We start from the raw sequence: 22,788 nt of genomic DNA on the forward strand, positions 1-22,788 counted from the left end.
CCTAATTGTTGAGCATGTGGAGATTGATTACCTGCTAGCTTTGTCTAGTAAAATAGTTTAGGAATTGGGGATGGTTAATTCTGGGCTAACTCAAGTTCCTTCCTTAATAAACATTAGGGGCTATCTTTGTGATCATAAGACTCTTAAGTTGTAAAACAGGATAAGGGGGTACTAGGCGGGGCTGGTCACAAGGTTTTTACAATCACAAGATAAAGGCTATAATAGTTATATAATCATTATCAAAGATCAAGGCTGCTGGGCCATAGATCAGCAACCTCAGGCATTTCCATTTGGTCAGTTTACAATATACAAGAAAGTAAGAAAGACATTATATAATGATTCAGTAATCAAAATTATTTGTTAATTCTTAATTCTCGGTTATACTATCGACACATTTAACTGATACCATTTCCATGTCCTACATTCTACATTTGAAACTGTGATTTTAACAGGATTGTCTCACTCTGACAGAAAGAAAAGAAACTTTGTATTTCTTGCAACTAAGTCAGAAATTCATACCTTAGTCCTCTCCTTGTTTCTTTTCAAATGTTTCAGAGCACTGCTAAGTTGCTTGGTGGACACACGGTTAGACTAATATTTCCCTATTTTAATTAACATCCAGGTTCATGCAGGTGAAAATGCTTTCCTAAGTCATTCTAAACTTGAATTGTCCAGGACAGTTTTACTTGATGTATGACACTTTCTAGAGACAAACTCTATGTAGATGGGACTCCATTATACCTGATTTACTGCTTCCCTGCTATCATCCTGGCAGTTGGCCATCAACCAGCAGATTAATCAGCTGCTTTTCCCTTTCCTTGGCAATCCTTAGCCTGTAACATACTTTTAAGTGGGTTTGAAACATGGACCTAACAAGGAAGTGTTTCACTCAGATTTCAATGCTAGCAAAGACACTTTCAGTCTTGAGCTAGGATGACATGGATCAAGGGGACAGTAAACCCCAAGGCACATTCCTTTCTCACTCCTCTGGGTCCAAGGAGAACATGCTGGCTCATGGACTTTGGGTTGCGTCATTGCAAAGATAATGCATTGTCTCATGCATGCCTTGGCAGCAGCTCACAATACACACCCTCCCTAGTCCCCACTTGATTGACTCTGAAAAGGTTATCTGAGTTTATTGCAGCAGGCTCAAGGGCTGCTAAGGATCCTTGGAGAAAAGAATGCCAGTAAAAGCTCTTTTTGACATCTCAGAATGTTCTTTGGAGAATTTCGTCTCATGAGGGTGATGACTCAAGGAGTCCTCTCCAAACTTGCAGTTCTTTACATGGCAGTTCTTGGAGGATCTTAAGAACAGTATCCTATTTGGAGGGTTGGCAGGGCCTCAAAGTTATGTTAACAAAGAAATTCGTATTACCTTGAGAAAATATTACTTGTACACATAGAAAATAGGAAAGGGGGTCTGATGGAGAATAAGGAGGGAGATAAAGGAACCTTCTATTTCTAGCACCACCACCCTTGGCACGGCTACTGAGTCCTTTGGATTCCTAACCCAGGTAATCATGTGTAGGCCTAGAACTGGGCCTAGTTTTTTGTAGTAGCTAGCTCTTACTTGATGAACAGTTGACTAGTTGAGGGTAAACAGACCAAACAATGTATATCTGTTTCTCTATTCCTTTGCCATTACTGCATATTTTCATTAATAAAATGAGAAGAAACTTTCCTATGATTTGCCATTGTATGTCCAACTTATTTACAAACCCTATAAATCAAGAGACCAAATCTTATTTATGAGACGCTGAGTTCAGAAATTAATACATTTAAAACCACCATAAAGATATGTCCATGGAGTCTGAGACTTTATGCCTCTACTTTGTAGCCTGTGGACAGACTGTGTAATCCTCTAGCTCCTATGACCTTTTTCTCATTCAGCTCCACTGAAATGATTTCCAGATTTGTCAGGTGACTGCCACTTTGCTGCTGACCAGTACTGAGCCCTTGCTTAATTTGCTATTTGCTGGGTTTTATACTGGGTCCATGCTTTTCCCAGCACCTGACCTCTGCCCTTCATGACTCTGGCATAACCACTTATATCTTACTAAATAGCTCGTCTGATCATCTGAGCCAGCTAGTCTGCTAGCTGCTGGAATGCAGTATACCAAAAATGGAATGGCTTTTTAAAAAGGGGAATTTAATAAGTTTCAAATTTACAGTTCTAAGGCCGAGTAAATGTCCCAATTAAAACAAGTCTCTAGAAATGTCCTATCCAAGACATCCAGGGAAAGATACCTTGGTTCAAGAAGGTCGATGACGTTCAGTGTTTCTCTCTCAGCTAGAAAGGCACATGGTGAACATGGCAGCATCTGTTGGATTTCTCTCCAGGCCCTGTTGTTTCATGAAGCTCCCCGGGAGGCATTTTCCTTCGTTGTCTTCAAAAGTCACTGGCTGGTGGACACTGAGCTTCATGGTTCTGTGGCATTCTGTCATCCTTCTCTACTCTTTCCAACTCTCCAAAGGTCGCTGGCTGATGGACTCTGTGGTTCTCTTGGCCTTGTGGCTCTGTTCAGCTCTGCGTTGGCTTTCTTGTCATTCTCAAAAGGTATTCTTTCCAATAATGTCTCCTCTTTTATAGGATCCCAGTAAGTCAATCAAGACCCATGTAGAATGGGTGAAGACATGCCTCCATCTAATTAAGTTTAATACCCACAATTGATTGAGTCACATCTCCATGAAGATAACCTAGTCAAGTTTCCAATGTACAGTACTGAACAGGGATTAGAACAAACCATTGCTCTCACAAGGTTGATTAGGATTAAAACATGCCTTTTCTAGGATACATAAATTGTTTCAGAACAGCACAGAGCCTATCATGTGGTCAGAACTTGTGGGACTTTTTGACCCTTTGTGATCCTAGAACCAGATTTTATTGTCTGGTGTGGCACAAAAGACTGCCCCAAGACCTTAAATCTTAAGACATGTAAGGAAGTTGATTCTTTTCAGTTGAGAGACAGAGAGAATGGGTGTGAGTGCAACAGTCATTAGCATTTCATTTTGGGCACAAGGCGTGATTGCATATCCCAGGCTGTGACTCAGTTTTCTGTCCCAGAGCTTCTCAGCTGTTCCTGTCTTGGGTTTCGCCTGTTGGGCTGGCACTGCCCATGGCCCCGACACTTGGCTCTCTCCTCCTCTGACAGCTGCACTCTAGTGGGCAGTATCAGCCAACCTCCTGGGCCAGCTGTCTGCACTGACATTTGATCACTTCAAGTACATAATCTGTTTTCAGGTGTACATTTTGCTCTCTGTGAACTCTCCACCCAGAAGTTGTTTGTAAATCTGAGAGCAGCTATTCCCCTGACATATGTGCCCAGCTGCCCAGGGCAGACCGCAAGTAATCCTGCTTCAACACCCCCAGGTGGCTATATTTCAGGGCTTCATTTGACCTGCAATTTGGCTCCAAGGAAAGGGTGTGAGGCTGTGAGTGAACACGATTCATGAACAGAGGATAGAACCAGGACCAAATCTGGAAGCCTCTGAAGAGTTGGACAGCATTGTTGTTGAGAGAATCAACAGTCCTTATCAGAGAGTGATTGCATGGGGGTCCTGAATATTATGGATTGAATTGTGTCCCCTGAAAGGACAAGTTCAAGGTCTAACCCCTGGTCCTATGAATGCAAATGTATTTTTAAATAGAATCTTCCTAGATGTTATTAGTTAAATTGAGGCCAAACTGGATTAGGGTGGGCCCTAACCCAGTGTGACTGTTGTCCTTATAAGGAAAGGAAATTTGGACATAGTAGAGAGACAGAGTGAGAGATGGCCACTTGACAGAGGCAAAGATTGAACTTCATGGATTGCTGGCCACCCACCCAGTGCCAGAGGAGAGGGATGGAACGGATTTTCCCCTTTAAGAGAAAGTGTAGCCCTGCCAATACCTGGATTTTGGACTTCTAGCCTCTAGAACCATGAGACAATAAATCTTTATTGCTTAAGCCACCTAGTGAGTGGTGTTTACTTCCAGCAGCCCTGCAAACCAGACACAGGACATTTCCTTTTTCAGATAGTCTCTACTTAATAACATATTTATAATTTCAAATTGTGCTTTTTTTTGCCTATCATACTATTAGATTGGCAGGCTATGTACCATGATATGGGCTAACAAGAGAAATTGAAATGGTTCATAAGGGTGTGTTCAGTGCCATGAGCAAAGAATATGAAAAAAGAGATAAAGATATTGGAAAAAGAAAGAGAAAGTCGACTTTCCTAAAAACCGTTATTACCAATAAGAATCCAAAGGACAAACAACTACAAAACTCAATAGCTGTTTATTAAACCAGCAGTGCCAAATAAGAAAATATAGTAGAGCCATCTGGGGAGGCCAGTTCTTCACACTTCAAATATTAATTCTAATAGAATTTTAAGATAAAGCATAACAAAAGTACTTCTAAAATACATAGAGGAACTCAAGAAAGTGAAATCCACAGATACCAGAAATAAAGAAGTATCTCCAAGTCAACCGAAAAATGAGCAAAGAATATAAATTGACAGGAAGACACTGGAACATCAATAAAGATACTAACAGCATTAGCAACCAGGAAAGTCACAGCAAAACAACAAGGAGAGCTATCATAACCAGCAGGTTAACCAACATTTTAACTTTTGACAATACCAAGTAGTGGTAAGGATTTAGGGGGATAAGAAAAGGAACGTCTCCTGGACAGCTCATAGGACAAACACTTTAGTTTGTTTCCCATACTATTTGCAGTAAAGAATTGGGTTCCTTTTTCTTTGCCTTGATAAAAAGTGATTATATTATTGGTCGTACCCCACAGCCAACCCCATAAACAGCTTATATTTTTTCCAATATAACATTTAAAAATCTATAACAAATTTTTATAACATCCTTCATGTGTTCTAAGAGAATATTACTAAAATAAATTTATTTTTGCAAAGAGAAGCTTTTGGTCTCACCTAACCCATATTCTCCAAATAGTCTTTTTCCATGATTCTTTTATTACTGTTGTTATTTTGAATTAGTCAGGTTTTTAAAATCCAGTACTTTTGTAAAATAAGAAGTTCCAAGTTTGGATATCATGGAAATATCAAATGAGGATACAAGTTTCTAAATGTTTACTCAATTTTTATCTTATGGGCCACTAAGTAACACAGTTCATGGACCAGACTTTGCATTCATGGCGGAAGGACTAGTTGGAAGTATCTCTTACAGATAAGCTAAAATTAAAAAAAAAAATGTAAAGTTGATATTTCAATAACTTGCATCTAGAAATCTGTCCTACACACAGGATGGTTCAAGATACAAGGAAACAAACTGGAAATATTTATTAAGAGGAGAAAAGATGGTTATAGTATAGCTATATGATGGAATATTATATAGCTGTTGAAAAGAATAAGCATTGTTTGTATTATTAAATTGGAAAGACATTACAAAAATAGGCTCACATTAAACATATATATATGTTTGTGCAAGCATAATCTCCAAATCTAGAAATGCATGTGTTTCTATGTATGTGCACACTGAATTGTTAATAGTGTTTACTTCTGGTGAGAGGATTGGTGGAAACTTTGAATTGTCATATTTTATTTTACAGCAAGTAAATATTTCTGTTTAAGATTGTTTCTCAGATGTCATGTGGAATTGCTCCAGCAGACACAGTTGCTACAGTTTGCATTTATTCCTAAGTATGTCTGTCTGTATGCATCAAGGATGCAGAAATAGTCATTCTAGTTGACTTAAAAATTCTTCCTTTAAAATTTATTATAAGAAAATAATCAAATACATGAACAAAGATATTTTGTATAAGAATCACAGAGCTATTTTAATAACAAAACAATTAAAACAATTTATATATCCAATAAAAGAAAAGTTAAATAAAATAAGGCATACTCATACTAAATAGCTATTAAATATTTGTTTATGAATAATATTTTAATGATATAAAAATACTCATGATATCATTTTAAGTTTTTAACGAAACACACCAGGTTATAAAACTCACCTAAAATGAGCTCCACTATATACATTGAAGATTATATAACATGACTGCATCTGTGCATATGTATATATAGTACTTATATGGAAGTGCATAGCATGTTAACTGTGGCTGTGTTTTGGACCTGGGATTCTAAGTGATTTTCATTTTCTTTATTTGAATTCTTTTCTTTCTTTTTCCTTTATTTTTCTATATATTTTTCCAAAATTATGTTCTGCATTCCCCATAATTTCACTGATGAATAGCACTTATAGTTAGAAGGGCTATCTATATCCTAATATACACAGTGGGCAATATATGCAATAAATAGTACATATTTTTCCTGATGGGGCAGATCAGGCAGTCTGCTGGCAGAGCTCAGTGGCTCGTGGAATAATCAGTGGCCACAGAGGTGAAGCCTGATGGGGATAGACTAGGCAGTGGCTGGCCATGGAAGGGAACATAGACAATTGGAAGTTGCCAAAGGCCAGGATGCTCCAGGCAGGGGCATGCAGGCCTTCTGAGTACAATGTAGTCACTGCAGGATGTGAGCAGAGGCCGGAAGCAGTGGGAGATGCCAGCAAAGGAGAGTGGCAGGGCAGCAGCAAGGATGGATGAGAAGGAATGAACCAGAATTACCCCAGGACTCCTGACTTCCTGGTCAGAACCTAGGCAACAGCTCTGCACAGCATATTGACTTTATTTGAGTATAGGAAATCATCTAGCAGAGAATCACCACACAATATCTGATCATTTGCGGAAAAAGTTAATAAACATAGACAAAATTTTATGAAAAGTGGCCAAGAAAAAAGAGCAAAAGCACAAATAAATACTTCTAGGAATATTAAAAAAATGTAACTAGGGTTATAGTAGAGATTTTAAAACTCGTAAGAGAATACTGTGAAAATAGAGAAAATGAATAGTTTCTCAAAGATAAAAATTTTCAAATTCTCCTCAGGGAAGACTAGAATGTCAGAAGAAACCAATAGCTACTAATGCACTGGAATAGATAGCAACCCTTTTCCATCTCTCTACAATATTATCCATGGGATATGCAACATTGTGAATGAACCGGTGGGACATTATGTGATGCAAAATAAGCCAGAAACAGAAGAGCAAATATTGTATGGTCTCATTTAGAAAATACTTGTAAGAAAATTGGGACCTAGATTGTAAGCTCTTATAGCAGTCAAATTTATGCCAGAGTGGTAATTGTTATTTTTAGATTTTGAGAGGCTGTGCTATATATGTGTAACCTAGTGTTTCCCTGGAACTTAGGGTACCTGTGTGACACCTAAGACTCACAGTAGAAGTTCTACAGTTCTGAAGGCCAGCATTGCTACATAAAATAACTGTTAAAGAAATTGAAAAAGAGACCAGGCTTTATTAGAGATAAGAATGAAGCCTATTGGGTCAGGACTAAGGTAAATCAGAATACAGGGGTAAGGAAGATATTGTCTGTATTTTAGAACTTCACCTACTCTATGAGACCAAAGGAAGAGAAGTTTATTTTGTACAGAACCTAAATTTTCTGTAGTACATAAGCTAACTCATCCTGTCTGGATAGATCATTTAAACAGTCCATACGCATGGAGCCCAGAATGGGAATGAGGGTTTGTAATTGTGTATAGCTTAATGTAATGCCCAGATACATCCCAGAGTATGTTGAGCAAATAATCAAAAAGTATTGGCAAAGTCCCTTGAGGGATGGGAGAGAAAATATAGAATTACTGAACTTTACCACTGGGGAAACCCCTGATACTGTGTCAAACGTTAGGAACTTCCAAGTCAATAGGCCAAGTCCTTGATTTTGAGGCTTGCTCTTGTGAAGCTTATGTATGTAGTAAAGAAGCTTAGCCTATCTATAGTTATGGCTAAGAGTTACTTCCAGAGGACCTCTTCTGTTGCTTAGATGTGGCCTCTTTCTCTGTGTCCAGCTCTGCAAGTGAAATGATTACCCTCTCCCCTAAGTGGGACATGATATCCAGGGGTAAAATTCTCCCTGGCAACATGGGAGATGACTCCCAGGGATGAGCCTGGCCCTGTCACTGTGGGATCAACAATGCCATCCTGACTAAAAGGGAGAAAAGAAGTGTAACAAATAAGGTATCAGTGGTTGAGAAAGTTCAAGTAGAGTTGAGAGGCTACTCTGGAAGCTCCTCTTATGCAAACTTCAGCAAGATATTGCTACTATCATGGTTTGCCAACCCCCAACCAAAAACCATTCCTGACAATGCCAAAGAACACCTAGGGCTTTATCTGAGATTCTACAAACATTTCATGCAGTATGATAACTTTCCAGAAATCTACAACCTCCAGGTGGGTCTCTGGACCAGAAAAGTCCTGAAATGCAGAGGGACCAGCCTTTCCAGACCATCAACTAGTTCCATACCCCTATCCCATATTATTGACGGTCTTTTTCATCATGAAAACTTTAGAATGGGCATAGCCCAAATACCCCTAAAGATTGGGAGAAAGATCAAAGGAGAAGGTGGAGTTTTAACACATAAGATAGGACTTAACAAATGAGTATGACTGCTGGTCATTATACTGATATTTCTTTTACTCTCCAGGGTCTTGGAGCAGCCAGAAGGAGAAACCTGAAATTGTGGAATTGCAACCCATACCAAACTCTGAAATCTGTTTTACAACAACAACAGTAGCAACAACAATAAAAAGGCATCCTTCTCAAAGGGATTTATCTGATGATTTTTAACAAGCCTTCCAGGAACAGATAACTGCCATTTTGTACAAACTATTTAAGATGATGGAAAAATAGAAAATGCTCCCCAACTTATTTTATGATGCTAAAATTACATAAGGTAAGTACAAGAACAAATACTTTTAGAACAATCTCACTTATGAACTATAATGCAAGAATCATAAATAAAATGACAGAGAATTAAATTTAGGAAATTCTATACACATGCACATGTGTGCAAGTACACACACAATAATCTGAAGTAGGGTCTCTCCCAGCATTGAATAAATAGTTCAACCTTTAGACTTCTCTTACTGTTGTATATCATGTTAAAATATTAGTACAGTAAAGCCATATTTTCTCAGTTAATAAAAGAAATTGAACAAAAGTCAGCATTCATGCTAAAAGCTCTAGCAGACTGGAATAGAAGGAAACTTCCTTAATCTGACAAGGCATATCAGTCATCAACACTTAGCAAACATACTTGATCTGAAACTTTGGAGTCATTACTATCTATATTAGAATTGCCAGGACATTCATTGGTCTACTGTGTATTGGAGGTTGTAGGCATGTCAAAGAAATAAGAGGTCTAAGAATTTTTAAAAAGAACATAAAAATAGTCATTATTTGTAAACAACATGATTATTTCCATAGAAAATTCAAGAGAATCTAAAGCAAACTTTTAGACTGATGAGGCTACAAAATCAATGTAGTATCATTTTTAGCTTTCCACGCACATTAGAAGATGTTTCAAGTCCTCATTTGTCATTGCAACAAAAGTTATGAACTATGCAGTGTGTGAAACCTTTTATGTAGAAAATTATAGAACAACACTGAAAAATATAAAAGATTCCATGAATATATACAGAGAGAAATAGTATGTTCATTGGTGGAAAGACAAGATCAGTAAGGTGAAAATTCTCTCCAAATGAATCTGTAAATACAATAGAATTCAAATAAAAGTATCAACGGGATTTTCCATAAACTTGGCAAGCCGATCCTTACATTCATATGGGAGAGAAGAGAGCCAAAAATAGTTAAGATATAGCTTTGGAGTTTGCCCTACCAGACATCAAGATTTATTAAAAGGATAGAGTAAGTTAAACAGCACATTGTTTGTTCAGAGATGGACAAAACAGACCTAGGTATACATAGCGACTTGATGCATGACAGAGAAGGTGTTACAAATCAATGGGGGAAATATGAACTATTCAACTAACGAGGATGGGAAAATTAGTTATCCTTCTGTAATAAAAATGAGGTATCTATCTTAAACCTCACAAAGATAAATTTCAGACAGACTGAAGATCTAAATATCAAAAGAAAACATTAAAACTTCTGGAAGAAAATAAAGGAGAATATCTTTGTGATTTTGAATTAGAGTATTTCATAGACAAGCATAAGAAAACAAAACCATTAAAAAAAGAAGGACAAATATAACTGAATGTATGTACAACAAAAAAAGCACCTTAAACAAAATTAAAATATAAGTCATAGGCAGAAGATATTTGTAGTACATGTAATCAACAAATGTTAGTATCTAAAATATACAAAAAGTTTTACAATTCAGCAAGCAAAAGGCAAATGCCCCACATGGGCAAAATACATGAAAAAGGAATTTCATAAAAGAGACAATCTGAATACCAACCAAGTGTAAAGTTGCTCAGTTAAATTCTCTAGTGATCAGGAAAATGCAGATTAAACAAGCATATGCCATTCCATATTCAACCAATTGGCAAAATGGAGGAAAAGGAATTTCTATATGTTGCAGGTGGAGGTATAAATTGATAATGCTGGAATGGAATTCCTCAGCTATCTCTGTGAGATTGTAATGTAGAGACGTTCTCTGACGTGTGAACATGGAATTACATACTGAATTGTGCTTTGAACATTACTTGTAATAGTGAAAATGGAAATAGCTTCAAGGTACATCAACAGAAGAGCGGGTAAGTAGATTGTTGTATATTCAACAATGGAATATTGTAGAATAGTTGAAAAGAAGGAACTAGGGCAACATAGATAAAACTCATCAAAACTAAGATGAAATGCTGCTGAATGATACCTCATGGGTCATTATGGACACATACATGTGTGTTAACAGTCTAAAATATTCAGAAGATTGTTACCTGGTAGGCGAAATCACTGTGGCAAGAGGAAGGGTATAATATCAGGAGGAGTACGTATGGAACTTTAAAACATTGACATCAGATACATCTATATGGTGAGCATATGAATGCCTATTATATCACTTTCTATGTTAATATATGTTTGAAACAGTTTATAATAAAAGGGAAACTTTATGAAGTTTTTAAAATCCAGCACAAAGCTTATGGGAGGAATCTTATTTCCACTGGAAGTTTCCCATTATATTTGTTTCACGCCAACAGGTTTCCCTTGATTTCTTATTCTGTGATGTGGACAACTGATATTTTCTCAATCTTATGTAAGATTCATTTATATGAAGTAAAAATAAAATATCTTTAGAAAACTTTGCTATTCTTATATGCCATAATATAAATTCTAAGTTAAAACTGTATATTTTCTGTGTAAACAGTTTCAAATATGTTACCTCCCCTGACCCTCAACACTCCAGCTCCAAATCAATTTTTAGCTTCTAATTCTGGCCTGGTTAGAAATTCTGGGATTACCCTTGTCTGCAGCCTTCCAAACGCCAAGGGAGCATGATAAATGATTAGGAAGTTGTCCTTTTCCGTACATGGCCAGAATTATAACTAGAGAACTATGAGCTCAGTAGTGTATAGTATGGACATACTTCTTCTACTCCGTGCATGTCATGGACATAAAACATATTGGACATGGCTAATGCATAGCTTCCATCTGTCATTTTCCGTATTATGTAAAATTGTTATATCAGCAACAGATGGTAGAGCTAAGTGTTAGGAGATTTTACTTATGCCCAATTATCAGGTTTGCAAATCTGAACATTAAACAGTTCACAGGTCTGTGAAAATTTACGAGGTGCTAGATTTTCTCCTGTTGAGCTGCTTTGCCAAGAATTAGTGTCTTATCTGTGTCTTCTTCCTCCTTACTAACAAACCCTGATTTTGTTGTGATATCCTTCTGAGTTGAGCTCCCAGAAATTCAATAAAAAAATTCAAGGCTTCTAGCAGACTAGGAATAGAAGGGAACTTCCTTAACCCTGATAAGGTATATCGGTCATCAACACTTAGCAAACACGCTTGGTCTGAAATTTTGGAGTCATTCCCATTTACATCAAAATTGCTAGGACAGGGTGAACCATAGTGGCTCAGCAGGAAGTGTTCTGGATTCCTGGTGCCTGTCCATGTTTAAAAAGAAAAAGATTGCTAGGACCTTCTGGTCAGCTTTAAATTGGAGGTACATTAGTCCAGGCCAAGTCTTTGGCACATGTTTTTGGTAAGTTGAGGAAGAATTTATGTGCTTTTGTGAGTGAAATGTTTGTATTTCCTCTCCCTTTCTCATACCTGATGTAGACCTGATTGTTTCTAGTGGCCCTCTATTGACCAGGAGGAAACCCAACTTTAGGATGAAGCTGATGCTGGAGACAGAAGAAAGGAGAGTCAGAGAGGGTGAGTCTTTAACATTATCGAACTGTGGATTACTTATGGTGTTTTGTCTGATGAAATATTCCCTTATTGTTCTAGTCCATGTGAACCAGACCTTCTGCTTAGAGCCCAAAGTGTTCTGATGGGGTTGGGGGAACTTTAATACTTAATATTGATTAATTTGGAATTCCACTGCTATGAAGTTTGTAAAGCATAATGAAAGGAACCAAAGAAATGGGTCAAAAGCATTTGACTTCTTGCTTCCTCACTTGAAGGTGACTTCATTCATTGTTGACAAGGTGTGAACTCTGAAATCCAGCTCAGGACAATGCATTACTTATATTTACTTAGCACTGTACAGTTTTTAAGTACTTTATTGTATTATGTCTATGTGTGGGTGATTTTATTGTCTCATCAGCTGTGTGAAGTAAGCAGTATGCACATTTTTTTTACTGAAGAAAAAAAAAGAAATTAACCCAACATTTAGAAATCATTTCATTCTGCATATGCAATCAGTAATTCTTAACATCATCACATAGATGCATGATCATCATTTCTTATTAGTACATTTGCATCGATTTAGGAAAAGAACTAGCAAAACAACAGAAAAAGATATAGAATGTTAATATAGAGAAAAAATAAAAATAATAATAGTAAAAAAAAGAAAAGGAAAAAGAAAAAAAAAGACAAACAGACAGACAAAAAAAACAAAACAAAAAAAACCTATAGCTCAGATGCAGCTTCATTCAGTGTTTTAACATGATTACTTTACAATTAGGTATTATTGTGCTGTCCATTTTTGAGTTTTTGTATCTAGTCCTGTTGCACAGTCTGTATCCCTTCAGCTCCAATTACCCATTATCTTACCCTGTTTCTAACTCCTGCTGGACTCTGTTACCAATGACATATTCCAGGTTTATTCTCAAATCTCGGTTCACATCAGTGGGACCATACAGTATTTGTCCTTTAGTTTTTGGCTAGACTCACTCAGCATAATGTTCTCTAGGTCCATCCATGTTATTACATGCTTCATAAGTTTATCCTGTCTTAAAGCTGCATAATATTCCATCGTATGTATATACCACAGTTTGTTTAGCCACTCGTCTGTTGATGGACATTTTGGCTGTTTCCATCTCTTTGCAATTGTAAATAACGCTGCTATAAACATTGGTGTGCAAATGTCCATTTGTGTCTTTGCCCTTAAGTCCTTTGAGTAGATACCTAGCAATGGTATTGCTGGGTCGTATGGCAATTCTATATTCAGCTTTTTGAGGAACCGCCAAACTGCCTTCCACAGTGGTTGCACCATTTGACATTCCCACCAACAGTGGATAAGTGTGCCTCTTTCTCCGCATCCTCTCCAGCACTTGTCATTTTCTGTTTTGTTGATAATGGCCATTCTGGTGGGTGTGAGATGATATCTCATTGTGGTTTTGATTTGCATTTCTCTAATGGCCAGGGACATTGAGCATCTCTTCATGTGCCTTTTGGCCATTTGTATTTCCTCTTCTGATAGGTGTCTGTTCAAGTCTTTTTCCCATTTTGTAATTGGGTTGGCTGTCTTTTTGTTGTTGAGTTGGACAATCTCTTTATAAATTCTGAATACTAGACCTTTATCTGATATGTCATTTCCAAATATTGTCTCCCATTGTGTAGGCTGTCTTTCTACTTTCTTGATGAAGTTCTTTGATGCACAAAAGTGTTTAATTTTGAGGAGCTCCCATTTATTTATTTCCTTCTTCAGTGTTCTTGCTTTAGGTTTAAGGTCCATAAAACCGCCTCCAATTGTAAGTTTCATAAGCTATCTCCCTACATTTTCCTCTAACTGTTTTATGGTCTTAGACCTAATGTTTAGATCTTTGATCCATTTTGAGTTAACTTTTGTATAGGGTGTGAGATACGGGTCTTCTTTCATTCTTTTGCATATGGATATCCAGTTCTTTAGGCACCATTTATTGAAGAGACTGTTCTGTCCGAGGTGAGTTGGCTTGACTGCCTTATCAAAGATCAAATGTCCATAGATGAGAGGGTCTATATCTGAGCACTCTATTCGATTCCATTGGTCGATATATCTATCTTTATGCCAATACCATGCTGTTTTGACCACTGTGTCTTCATAATATGCCTTAAAGTCAGGCAGCGCGAGACCTCCAGCTTCGTTTTTTTTCCTCAAGATGTTTTTAGCAATTCGGGGCACCCTGCCCTTCCAGATAAATTTGCTTATTGGTTTTTCTATTTCTGAAAAATAAGTTGTTGGGATTTTGATTGGTATTGCATTGAATCTGTAAATCAATTTAGGTAGGATTGACATCTTAACTATATTTAGTCTTCCAATCCATGAACACGGTATGCCCTTCCATCTATTTCGGTCTTCTGTGATTTCTTTTAACAGTTTTTTGTAGTTTTCTTTGTATAGGTTTTTTTGTCTCTTTAGTTAAATTTATTCCTAGGTATTTTATTCTTTTAGTTGCAATTGTAAATGGGATTCGTTTCTTGATTTCCCCCTCAGCTTGTTCATTACTAGTGTATAGAAATGTTACAGATTTTTGAATGTTGATCTTGTAACCTGCTACTTTGCTGTACTCATTTATTAGCTCTAGTAGTTTTGTTGTGGATTTTTCCAGGTTTTCGACGTATAGTATCATATCTTCTGCAAACAGTGATAGTTTTACTTCTTCCTTTCCAATTTTGATGCCTTGTATTTCTTTTTCTTGTCTAATTGCTCTGGCTAGAACCTCCAACATGATGTTGAATACTAGTGGTGATAATGGACATCCTCGCCTTGTTCCTGATCTTAGGGGGAAAGTTTTCAATTTTTCCCCATTGAGGATGATATTAGCTGTGGGTTTTTCATATATTCCCGCTATCATTTTAAGGAAGTTCCCTTGTATTCCTATCTTTTGAAGTGTTTTCAACAGGAAAGGATGTTGAATCTTGTCAAATGCCTTCTCTGCATCAATTGAGATGATCATGTGATTTTTCTGCTTTGATTTGTTGATATGGTGTATTACATTAACTGATTTTCTTATGTTGAACCATCCTTGCATACCTGGGATGAATCCTACTTGGTCATGATGTATAATTCTTTTAATGTGTTGTTGGATACGATTTGCTAGAATTTTATTGAGAATTTTTGCATCTATATTCATTAGAGAGATTGATCTGTAGTTTTCTTTTTTGTAATATCTTTGCCTGGTTTTGGTATGAGGGTGATGTTGACTTCATAGAATGAATTAGGTAGTTTTCCCTCCACTTCGATTTTTTTTAAGAGTTTGAGGAGAGTTGGTACTAATTCTTTCTGGAATGTTTGATAGAATTCACATGTGAAGCCGTCTGGTCCTGGACTTTTCTTTTTAGGAAGCTTTTGAATGACTAATTCAATTTCTTTACTTGTGATTGGTTTGTTGAGGTCATCTATTTCTTCTTGAGTCAAAGTTGGTTGTTCATGTCTTTCCAGGAACCCGTCCATTTCATCTAAACTGTTGTATTTATTAGCGTAAAGTTGTTCATAGTATCCTGTTATTACCTCCTTTATTTCTGTGAGGTCAGTAGTTATGTCTCCTCTTCCATTTCTAATCTTATTTATTTGCATCCTCTCTCTTCTTCTTTTTGTCAATCTTGCTAAGGGCCCATCAATCTTATTGATTTTCTCATAGAACCAACTTCTGGTCTTACTGATTTTCTCTATTGTTTTCAATTTAATTTATTTGTGCTGTAATCTTTGTTATTTCTTTCCTTTTGCTTGCTTTGGGTTTAGTTTTCTGTTCTTTCTCCAGTTCTTCCAAGTGGACAGTTAATTCCTGCATTTTTGCCTTTTCTTCTTTTCTGATATAGGTATTTAAGGCAATAAATTTCCCTCTTAGCACTGCCTTTGCTGCGTCCCATAGGTTTTGATATGTTGTGTTTTCGTTTTCATTCGCCTCGAGGTATTTACTAATTTCTCTTGCAATTTCTTCTTTGACCCACTCGTTGTTTAAGAGTGTGTTGTTGAGCCTCCACGTATTTGTGAATTTTCTGGCACTCCGCCTATTATTGATTTCCAACTTCATTCCTTTATGATCCAAGAAAGTGTTGTGTATGATTTCGATCTTTTTAAATTTGTTAAGACTTGCTTTGTGACCCAGCATATGGTCTATCTTTGAGAATGATCCATGAGCACTTGAGAAAAAGGTGTATCCTGCTGTTGTGGGATGTAATGTCCTATAAATGTCTGTTAAGTATAGCTCATTTATAGTAATATTCAGATTCTCTATTTCTTTATTGATCCTCTGTCTAGATGTTCTGTCCATTGATGAGAGTGGTGAATTGAAGTCTCCAACTATTTTGGTATATGTGTCTATTTCCCTTTTCAGTGTTTGCAGTGTATTCCTCACATATTTAGGGGCATTCCGGTTCGGTGCATAAATATTTATGATTTTTATGTCTTCTTGTTGAATTGTTCCTTTTATTAGTAGATAGTGTCCTTCTTTGTCTCTTTTAACTGTTTTACATTTGAAGTCTAATTTGTTGGATATTAGTATAGCTACTCCTGCTCTTTTCTGGTTGTTATTTGCATGAAATATCTTTTCCCAACCTTTCACTTTCAACCTATGTTTATCTTTTGGTCTAAGATGTGTTTCCTGTAGACAGCATATAGAAGGATCCTGTTTTTTAATCCATTCTGCCAGTCTATGTCTTTTGATTGGGGAATTCAGGCCATTAACATTTAGTGTTATTACTGTTTGGATAATATTTTCCCCTACCATTTTGTCTTTTGTATTATGTTACATCATATCTGATTTTCCTTCTTTCTACACTCTTCTCCATACCTCTCTCTTCTGTCTTTTCATGTCTGACTCTAGTGCTCCCTTTAGTATTTCTTGCAGAGCTGGTCTCTTGGTCACAAATTCTCTCAGTGACTTTTTGTCTGAGAATGTTTTAATTTCTCCCTCATTTTTGAAGGACAATTTTGCTGGATATAGAAGTCTTGGTCGGCAGTTTTTCTCTTTTAGTAATTTAAATATATCATCCCACTGCCTTCTAGCTTCCATGGTTTCTGCTGAGAAACCTACACATAGTCTTATTGGGTTTCCCTTGTATGTGATAGATTGTTTTTCTCTTGCTGCTTTCAAGATCCTCTCTTTCTCTTTGACCTCTGACATTCTAACTAGTAAGTGTCTTGGAGAATGCCTATTTGGGTCTAATCTCTTTGGGGTGCGCTGCACTTCTTGGATCTGTAATTTTAGGTCTTTCATAAGAGTTGGGGAATTTTCAGTGATAATTTCTTCCATTAGTTTTTCTCCTCCTTTTCCCTTCTCTTCTCCTTCTGGGACACCCACAACACGTATATTTGTGCGGTTCATATTGTCCTTGAGTTCCCTGATACCCTGTTCAAATTTTTCCATTCTTTTCCCTATAGTTTCTGTTTCTTTTTCGAATTCAGATGTTCCATCCTCCAAATCACTAATTCTATCTTCTGTCTCTTTAAATCTATCATTGTAAGTATCCATTGTTTTTTCCATCTTTTCTACTTTATCCTTCACTTCCATAAGTTCTGTGATTTGTTTTTTCAGTTTTTCTATTTCTTCTTATTGTTCAGCCCATGTCTTCTTCATGTCCTCCCTCAATTTATCGATTTCGTTTTTGAAGAGGTTTTCCATTTCTGTTCTTATATTCAGCATTAGTTGTCTCAGCTCCTGTATCTCATTTGAACTATTGGTTTGTTCCTTTGACTGGGCCATATTTTCAATTTTCTGAACATGATCCATTATCTTCTGCTGGCATCTGGGCATTTAGTCAGATTTCCCTGGGTGTTGAACCCAACAGGTTGAAAGATTTTTCTGTGAAATCTCTGGGTTCTGTTTTTCTTTCCTGCCCAGTAGGTGGCACTCGTGGCACTTGTTTGTCTGCAGGTCCCACCAGTAAAAGGTGCTGTGGGTCCTTTAACTTTAGAAAACTCTCGCCGTGGGGGAGGTTCGCCAGCTGAAGCGGCTTGGAAGAGTGCCAGCTAGCCCGGGGATCCGAACGCGGGGAGGGTCGCCGGCCGCTGAAGCCCAGGAGAGCGCCCGTCCGAATCTCCTAGCCAGCCCGGGGCACCAAGCGTGGCGGGAGGGCGCCAGCCGCCGCAACCCGGGAGAGTGCACCGTTCCCAGCCGGACTGGGAAGCAACGTGTTTGGAAGGGACCCCGGTCACCGTTCTCCGCGGCCTGGGGATCTCCGATCCAATTCTCCCAGTTGGTCCGGGGGGCCGCACGTGGGGGGGGGGGCGCCTGTCCAATTCTCCCTACTGGCCCAGGAAGGAGGAAGGGAGGGACTCCGGCCGCTTACCGCCCCGGCCCGGGGAAGCCCGCGCCCCCCGGCGGTCTCACCGGAGCGGGTTCTCCCAGCCAGTCAGCCGTTCCAGAATGGGGTACGCTGTCTTCTTGATCTCTGTCGTGGCTCCGGGAGCTGTTCTGTATCGTTTCTACTCCCCTAGTAGCTGTTCTGGAGGAGGAACTAAGACCCGCGCGTCTTACTAAGCCGCCATCTTCTCCGGAAGTCAGCAGTATGTGCATTTAAAAAAAATTGACATTTAGGAGATTTCTGTTACATTATCAAGGGCAAACAAGTTATAAATAGTTCTCCTAACTTGAAGATCACTGAATTTTCTGTGAAGTCATGATGACTTATCAAATGTTTCATATTATGTTTGCTGCAGAAATGCCATATTGATAATTATGTGATAATAAATGTTTTGAAAATCATAATGGTCAGGATGGGATAGGTTATGTTGTGGTAATAAATCCAAACCATTACTGGTCATCTTGGCAGAAGGAAACATGCATGGAAAGCCACATGCTAACTCTAAAGCCTTTTCCTTTTCCTGAGAAATCACACAAATGATGTCCACTCTCTGTTTATTGGTCAAGACAAATCATGTAGCCAAGTCTGACATCAATAGGGCGGGGAGGGTGACCTTCTCCTAGGGAATATAAGTGATTACTTCTGAACACAGAAAACTCCCCATATTTCAAATGAGCTATCATTCTAATTCTGTGCCCTTAGACCACAGTAAAACGCAGCCTTGAGAATGAACCGTTCACAGATCTGTGATGTAACTTATGATTGGATGTAACCCATGATCAATGCAATGAAATGTTAATTACAGTAGATCCTAAAGAACACTCGTATGAAACATCCCTGAGGAATGGTTTGAATGGTTTTATGATTTGCGAAAATGCTATATACCAAATTCTCCATTGTAACCAGCATATTCAGGTCTCTGAGAAGGTCAGCCAAATGCTAGACTTTATTAGATCTAGAACTTTCCTGATCTATTTTAGAGCAATTTTGTTTATTTTTGTTTTGCCTAACACTTATTGGCATCCTTTGGAATGACTATTCCATGGATTATACTTTGGGCAAGGTTGCTGTAGGGAGATAGACCTGGGGTGAGCTCCTTGGGGTTTTAGTTCAGTTCTTCCACCAAATAGCAGTGTGAACTTGGGAATACTTGGTCATTTATATTTCTGTTTTCTTTTTAATAGACTTTATTGTTTAGAGCAGTTTTAGATCTACAGAAATATTGCACAGAACGCACAGAGAGTGCCCATATACCCCTCTCCTTCCACTCCCTGCCCACAGTTTCTGCTATAATTAGCATCTTTCATTAGTGTCATACATTTGTTATAATCAATGAACCAATACATCATTATTAACTAAAGGCCATAGTTATATTAAGGTTCAATCTTTACATGTACAGTTCTTTGACTTTCGACAAATTCATCATGTTGTGTATGCACCATTACAACATCATAAAGAATAGTTTCACTGCCCTAAAAATCCCCTGGGCTCTACCTTCTAATTCCTTCCCACTCCTCCTGAACCCCTGAAAACCACTGATCTTTTTACTGTGTCTATAGTCTTGTCTTTTCCAGAATCATCAAATAGTGGGAATCATACAATGTGTAGCCTTTTCAGACTGGTTTCTTTCACTTAGCAATATGCCATTTAAGGGTCCTCCCTGTCTTTCATGGCTTTATAGCTCATTTCTTTTCTTGCTGTCATAATTCTGTTTTAATTTCCACATTTGGTAAATGAAAATAACATCACCCCATGAGCCTTTGATGAGATCATTAATGTGAAAACACCTTGAATAACATCATAGTGTTTAATATAAACAAGGGAGCAGCCTGGTATAAACATTTAGAGTAGACTTGTCTTTATCAGAGTTCTGGTCCCTCTCCTTGTGCTTCCTATCAGCCCATGCCTTTAGACTTGTGTCAGAATTGGGTTAAACTGATAAACGTGCTTAATCTGAAAGGCAACTGACCTATAAAACTGGGCTGTCAGCACAGAGCCCTTTCTACCTGATGATCACAGTCATCCAGGCTCTGACTTATGAAAGTGCTCTAATCACTACAGGCTGCTTATGCAGTGTTGATATTTTTGTCCTCTGGTGTGCCTAGATGAAGGAAACTCCTGAAGTGAGGGGAGACATGCAGTAACACATCAGCAGCAGATACAGCGAGACAGAGTCTGCTTTCCTATGTCCCTCAGTAATGTGCCAGGCCACACAAAGAACGGCAGAGCCTCAGAACAAACAAGGTCCTGAAGCCTTTACCACTCTTCCTCTGCTTAAGTCTGCATGCACACGGGAAACTAAAGTCCGAGAATCTCCTTGCTCTGAGTCACTCAGACAGTCGTGACTGCAATGGAATGATCAGCCTTGGTTACTCCCTTTCAGCTAACTTCTTCTCTGAGCCCACAGTGCCCTTTCCTGTTCATCACACAGGAGAATACCATGTAATAAGATTTCTTACTTATGAAAGATTTATTTTAATATATTCATAACAGATCAGGAATTTTCCAGAAGGAGAAGTGACCTAGGTAGTTTTGCTGATTACAAAGCAAAACAAAACTATCATCTCTTGTGTAAGAATAGAATATTGTCTTCAAGGAATCTTTGGAAACCAGTTCTTTCGGTGAGAGTCTTAGTTAAGAGTCTGCTGAACCCAGTGAACAGGATGTTTTACTTTAGCTGCAGTGGGATAAAGTTACATGTTCGATAAGCTTATGTTATCTACTTTGTTATTAAGTATCCTACACAGGCAAATTTTAATGATTTAATAATTTTCTATGGATGTATTTAATTTATCCAACAATTTCCTATTGTTGAGACTATGTTTTAAATTTTCTATTATATAGCACCTAAGAAACACATTTTTGAAAGCCTCGCTATTTCCGTAGTATAAATTCCTGTGAGAGCAATTATTGGATCAATTGGATTTTTCACACTTTAGAAAAAGCTTTGCTAAATACTCCCCCAGAAAAGTTTATTTTCTCTAGTAGGTAGAAAGAGGGATAAAATGGAGGCAAGGAAGTAAAATAATTGCAAGTATAAAATGGAAAAAAATATGAAACAGAGGGGCAGAGAGAACAAGATGCCTGAGCGTAGTGACTAAGGAAGCTGGAGTTATTAGATTTTTCAGACTGATGGTATTTTCATGCTTCTGAATTTTTGCTTATATAGAAAAGTCCATTCCAAACCCTATGGTGTTCTTACTCTCACCCAAATTACTGTTCCGCCTGAGTGTTTCCACAAACTTGTTTTTATACAATTGGTATAACTGCATTCATTGAAAGTGTAATTGTGTTACTAAGGTTCATTTTTTGATGGCTTAAAGCAATTGCCTACAGAGTGTGCAATAAATCTTAAGGCACAACCCCTTGGAAAAAAAAAAAGAGTCTGCTGAACAAGTTAAGGGGTATAGGATGGAGGATGGAGGAAAGGGAAATCAAATAATTCAGGTTACTGAACTCCTTGACAGTATGCAGAACCCCGTGGGGGATGGATTCTGCAATGATGAAGTTTATGAGATGACAAGGTTTGGGCTCTCTTATTACCTGAATGAGCTCTGATTGGAGTGGAATGCATAATAGGCCAACCCATATCCTTAGACACATTGGTTCAGGTCCTGGATCCATCTGCAATTTTGGGCACGTCACTTAACCCCTCTGAGCTTGAGGTTCTTCCTGATGAAATAGAGATAATGACCACATCATACAAAAATGATGAGGAGGAGGTGGAACTAGGAGATTATATATATATATATATATATATATATATAAAACGTGCTTTGTAAACCATGAAGTACCCTATGGATATGAGTTTTTTTAACTTGTGAATTTTTATTTCCCCCTGCTTATTACATGTTATTAATATGTAATTACTATATGTATTAATATGTAAACTGTAAAAACAGTAACTTGCCTTTCAAATGGTATATTTATTTATTTTTTTACAGTATCATCATATAGTTATGAATTTATCATCACAAACTTTTTTGTGAAAAATAACATTAAAAAAGCAATAAATTTCAGAGCACATCTCAACAGTTACATTGCAGAACAGATTTCAGCGTTTGTGATAGGTTATAATTCTACAATTTTAGGTTTTTACTTCTAGCTGCTCTAAGATACTGGAGACTAAAAGAAATATCAATATGATGATTCAACAATCATACTCATTTGTTAAACCCTACCTACCTTCCCTGAATAGCCCCACCATCATCTTTGATCTTTCTCCCACTTTTTAGGGGGTATTTGGGCTATGCCCATTCTAAGTTTTTCATGTTGG

At 37.6% G+C, this 22,788-nt stretch overlaps 2 long non-coding RNA genes across 2 annotated transcripts in view; both read left to right on the top strand.

The window, feature by feature from the left end:
- Window positions 1–8,740, top strand: part of LOC143670768 (uncharacterized) — a 94,989-nt gene extending 86,249 nt beyond the window's left edge. Inside the window, exon 3 of the long non-coding RNA XR_013169449.1 lies at window positions 8,519–8,740. This is a non-coding gene — a long non-coding RNA (uncharacterized LOC143670768). The remainder of the gene's footprint in view (window positions 1–8,518) is intronic.
- Window positions 8,741–10,500: 1,760 nt separating this feature from the next.
- Window positions 10,501–22,788, top strand: part of LOC143670622 (uncharacterized) — a 28,637-nt gene continuing 16,349 nt past the window's right edge. The window contains exons 1-2 of the long non-coding RNA XR_013169412.1: window positions 10,501–10,592; window positions 12,120–12,215. This is a non-coding gene — a long non-coding RNA (uncharacterized LOC143670622). The remainder of the gene's footprint in view (window positions 10,593–12,119; window positions 12,216–22,788) is intronic.

This window comes from Tamandua tetradactyla, chromosome X, assembly GCF_023851605.1.
Source record: "Tamandua tetradactyla isolate mTamTet1 chromosome X, mTamTet1.pri, whole genome shotgun sequence".
Taxonomy (NCBI): domain Eukaryota; kingdom Metazoa; phylum Chordata; class Mammalia; order Pilosa; family Myrmecophagidae; genus Tamandua; species Tamandua tetradactyla.